Genomic DNA, 5,635 nt, shown 5'->3' on the forward strand with positions numbered 1-5,635 from the left:
CAAGGTGGCAGGGTGGCGATGGCTTGCGGCGGCGACTCCGGCTGTGGGGCTCCAGGGGGGACCCCGGGTCGATTTATAAAGGGGGGGGTGGCGGCGGTGGCTTGCGGGAGGGGCTGAGGCGGCGTGGCCCCCCGGACTCGGCGGCGGCGGCGATCGGGACTCCGGTCCCGATCCGGATGCGGGAGGCGGCGGCGGCTGGGCCGGCTCGGCTGGGCCTTCGGCCCAGTCGGGCGCGCGGGAGTTTTTTTTAAATAATCCCGCCGAACGAAGAAAAATCCTAGAAAAATAAATAAAATCTAAAAATGCAAAAACAAATTTTCACCGTCTAAATAAAATATTTAGAACAGGATGAACATTTTCTTGGCCCTAAAATGCAGTTTTGAAAATGTGCAATTTTTCCTAAATTTAAATAAAATAGCAAGAAAATCCAAAATAAAATCTTACTTGATTTTTTTATTAAACCTTCAATATTTCTTTATTTTGAGAAAGTCATTTTATTCCCTCTCTCATATTTTTATTATAAAAATAATTGAAGATAAGATAAATAAAATCAATGATCCTATTTTCAAAATTTGAGAAAAACTCAAATATGAAGATCCCCCAACTCTCTCCGTGCGTCCTTGAGTTGCGTAGAATTTCTAGATCAGGCCAAAAGCAAATAAAATATGATATGCAGTGATGACCTAGTGTATAACATTCCAAATTGAAAATTTGGGATGTTACAAACCTACCCCCCTTAAGATGAATCTCGCCCTCGAGATTCGGGTTGGCTAGAAAATAGGTGAGGGTGGTCCTTCAACAGTTTTTCCTCTCGCTCCCAGGTGGCTTCATCCTCGGTGTGGTGGCTCCACTGAACTTTGCAAAATTTGATAACCATGCTGTGGGTGACTCGGCTGGCATACTCGAGAATCTTGACTGGTTTCTCCTCATAGGTCAAATCACTATCCAACTTGTAGGCAACTTCTCTCATACATTCCAAAACTTTGTATGGTCCCACAAAACGTGGCGCTAACTTTCCCTTAACTCCAAAGCGCTTAACTCCCCGAAGTGGAGATACTCGAAGATAAACTCGGTCTCCGACTTCGTAAACTGTCTCCTTATGTTTAGAATCTGCGTAGCTCTTCTGCCTGGATTGGGCTACCTTGAGCCTATCGCGAATGAATTTCACCTTCTGTTCAGACTCCTTAATCAAATTCGGTCCAAACAACTGGCGGTCTCCAACTTCATCCCACGACAATGGGGTCCTGCACCTCCTTCCGTACAAGGCTTCGAAAGGGGTCATCTTCAAACTGGATTGATAACTGTTGTTGTAAGAGAACTCTGCATATGGCAAATTGTCGTCCCAACTAGATCCATAATCTAGCGCACAAGCTCTCAGCATATCCTCCAAAATCTGATTGACTCTCTCGGTATGTCCATCTGTCTACGGATGAAAAATTATACTGAACTCTAGCCTGGCACCCAAAGTTTTGTGCAACTGATTCCAGAAATTTGAGGTAAACTGGGTTCCTCTATCGGATACAATGCTCCTCGTAACTCCATGCAGACATACAATCCTGGTCATGTATATCTTTGCCAACTTAGCACTGGTATAAGTGGTCTTTACTAGGATGAAATGAGCTACCTCTATCAAGCGATCGACTACAACCCATATCGAGTCATAGCCTGAACGGGTCCTGGGTAATCCCGTGATGAAATCCATGCCTAGCTTATCCCACTTCCATTTGGGTATCGGCAATGATTATAGCAATCCTGCTGGCTTCTGATGCTCTGCCTTTACTCTCTGGCATACATCACAAACTGCTACATACTCTGCAATATCCTTCTTCATTCCGGTCCACCAGAGAGTATCCTTCAAATCCAAATGCATCTTGGTATTTCCTGGGTGAATCGAGTATGGTGAATCATGGGCCTCCTGTAGAATCAACTTCCTGATCTCCGGGTCGTTAGGCACATAAACACGGTCTTCAAACCATAGGGTATCGTGCTCATCCTCACGAAATCCTTTAACTTTTCCTTTGCTCATCTTCTCATTTATAGAGGCAACCTCCTTGTCAGTCTTCTAAGCTTCTCTGATCTTATCCATCAAAGTAGATTGAATCTCCAATGCTGCTACATAGCCTCTTGGAACTATCTCCAAAAATAGCTCACGAAGGTTTTCGGCTAACTCCTTCGGTAAATCTCCCGTCATTAGTGTGTTGACATGGCTCTTATGGCTCAGCGCATTGGCTACTACATTAGCCTTTCCGGGATGATAATGCAATCTCATATCATAATCCTTCATGACATCCAACCATCTCCTTTGCGTGAGATTTAGCTCCTTCTGCGTGAAAATATACTTCAAACTCTTGTGATCCGTGTATACTTCACAATGGTTTCCAATGAGAAAATGTCTCCAAGTCTTCAATGCATGCACTACGGCTGCTAACTCCAAATCATGCGTGGCATAATTCAACTCATGAGGTTTCAGCTGTCGTGAAGCATACGAAACAACTCTTCCCTCCTGCATAAGCACTGCTCCAAGTCCTCGACGTGAAGCGTCGCAATATACCTCATAATTCTTGCACTGATCTGGCAAAATCAACACTGGCGAGGTAACCAAACGTTTCTTTAACTCCTGGAAACCGGCGTCACATTCCCCAGTCCATTTGAACTTGGTATCCTTCTTCAACAACTCCGTCATAGGCTTCGCAATTTTTTAGAAATTCTCTATGAATCTCCGGTAGTATCCTGCAAGTCCAAGAAAACTCCGGATCTCTCCAAATGTTGTTGGTGCTTCCCAATTTGTCACAGTGACAACCTTGGTGGGATCTACTGCTATACCTTCTCCGGATATAACGTGTCCGAGGAATCCAACTTCCTTCAATCAAAACTCACATTTGCTGAACTTGGCATATAACTGATGTTCTCTGAGCTTCTCAAGTACCAAACGCAAATACTCCTTATGCTCCTCTTCATTCTTTGAGTAGACCAAAATATCATCAATGAACACCACGACGAACTTATCCAAAAACTCCATAAACACCTTATTCATCATGTTCATGAAATATGCAGGTGCGTTAGTCAGACCAAATGACATAACAGTATACTCGTATAGCCCATACCTGGTGGTAAAAGCCGTCTTAGGTATATCCTGCTCTCGAATTTTTAACTGATGGTATCCTGATCGCAGATCGATCTTGGAAAACACCTTAGCTCCTTGCAATCAATCAAACAGATCATTGATCATCGGTAGTGGGTACTTGTTCTTGATTGTTACTTCATTCAATCCTCGATAATCAACAACCATCCTTAACAATCCATCCTTCTTCTCCACTAGAAGTACTGGCGATCTCCAAGGCAAAGAACTTGGGCGGATATAATCTTTATCCAGTAACTCCTTAATTTGCTTCTTAATCTCCTCCAAATCTTTTGTGGGCATCCTGTATGGTCTCTTAGATATGGGCCCTATGCCTGGCAAAAGCTCAATCAAAAACTCAATATCTCTATCCGGTGGCATGCCTGGCAACTCCTCTGAAAATACGTCAGGGAAATCCTTCACCACTGGTACTTCCTCCTGCACAAATCCTGATAAGGAATTTACTTGGGTCCTCTTCGGCACATGCCGGGATACATACTTGATCCTTCTTCCTTCTGGCGTCGTAAGCAAAATTGACTTACTGGCGCATTCAATGTTCCCTCCATACTTCGATAACCAATCCATGCCTAATATCACATCCAATCCTTGAGATTCCAATACTATTAGGTCCGAGGGAAATACATAGTTATCAATCCTTAATGGCAACCGATCACACCATAGACTAGCCATATATTCTGCTCCAGGCGAGGTTACTAACATGGGTGACCTAAGGGCTTTGGTTGGCAGTTTATACTTATCCACAAATCCCCTTAAGATGTATGAATGCGATGCACCAGTATCAAAAAGGACGAGCGCAGTAAATGACTTAATCAAAAACTTACCTATTAGTGCATCTGGCTGAGCTTCAACCTCCTCCATGTTAACGTGGTTCACCTGTCCCCTATTGAAAGGGTTCGGCTTCTTCCCAGAGCTTACATTGCCATTTCCATTCCGGGCTTCAGGACATTCATTGGCGTAATGTCCGGTCTTCTGGCACTTATAGCAAGTGACTTGGCTCAGGTCTCTCTTGGCTGGCGTTGATGGGTTGGTACGGTTCTGGCTGTTGCTTCCTCCATTCCCATTACCATTCTTGGGGCCATTATGATTGTGCGAGCTGCCTCCTCCATGGGTATGCTGAAAATGTCCTCCCGGTTTAGGGGTAAAACGTGGCTTCTGCTGAGCTCCAGAATTGTATTTCCCTTGTCCATACTTCCTCTTGCGGTTTTCAATCTGCTGCTGCTTCCCTTTAATCATAAGAGCGTGATCTACCAACTTCTGGTAGTTGTTGAAGTTTGCTACCATCAACTGCATGCTCAACTCATCATTCAGTCCTTCCAGAAACTTCTCCTGCTTAGCTGCATCCGTAGCAACGTCATCTCGGGCATAACGTGCTAGCTTACTGAAGTCATCCACATACTGGCCAACTGTCCATCCGCCTTGGCGCAAGTTGCGAAACTCACACTTCTTCATGGCCATAGCTCCTGCTGAAACATGGGCTGTACGGAAAGCCTGCTGAAATTGGTCCCATGTCACCGTGGCTATAGGGTAGGTGACAGTGTAATTTTCCCACCATGATGCTGCTGGTCCATCCAACTGATGTGCGGCAAAGCGCACCTTCTCAGCTACTATAGTGGTTAACTCCCTTCCAATCTTGCGGAGCCAATCATCTGCTACTATAGGCTCGGTCCTACTAGAGAACACCGGCGGATTTAGCCTAAGAAAACGGGTTAAGTGATGAACAGGTGGTGGCGGTGGTGGGTTGTTGTTGTTGTTTTCGTTGTTGTTCCCCTGATTCTGATTCTGGACTAGCAACTGCATTGTAACATCCCAAATTTTCAATTTGGAATGTTATACATTAGATCATCAATGCATATCATATTTCTTTTGCATTCTGGTTGATCCTAGAAATTCTACGCAACTCAATGACCCACGGAGAGAGTTGGGGATTTTGATATTTTCATATTTGAGTTCCCTCAAATTTTGAGAATAGGATCATTTGATTTTATTTATTTTAGCATCAATTATTTCTATCACAAAAATATGAGAGAGGGAATAAAATGACTTTCCCAAAATAAAGAAATATTGAGGATTTAATAATAAAATTAAATAAGATTTTATTTTGGAGTTTTTCGGTGTTTTATTTGAATTTAGGAAAAAGGTGCGTTTTTCAAAATTGCATTTAGGTCCCAAATAAATGTTCACCTTGTGAAGCTTGATTTTAGAAGCCCGTGAAAATTTATTTTGGAATTTTTGGAGTCCGTTTAGTATTTCTTTTTCTTTTTCTTCCGAGCGGAATAATTTAAAAAAAATGCGCCGACTGGGCCAAGGACCAGCCGACGGCCCACCCCGCCGCCTGCCGTCTCCCTCCAAGAGACTGGAGCGCCGCTGCCGCCCGAGTCCGGCTCGGAGCCGCCCCGTCGTGCCCCCTCCCCCAAGGCAGCACACCCCCCCTTCTTAAATACCGGACCCCCCGCCGCCCTCACCTCACCCCACCCCGCCCCGAGCCGCCCGCCGAGC

This window comes from Triticum dicoccoides, chromosome 7A (assembly GCF_002162155.2).
Source record: "Triticum dicoccoides isolate Atlit2015 ecotype Zavitan chromosome 7A, WEW_v2.0, whole genome shotgun sequence".
Classification (NCBI taxonomy): Eukaryota; Viridiplantae; Streptophyta; class Magnoliopsida; order Poales; family Poaceae; genus Triticum; species Triticum dicoccoides.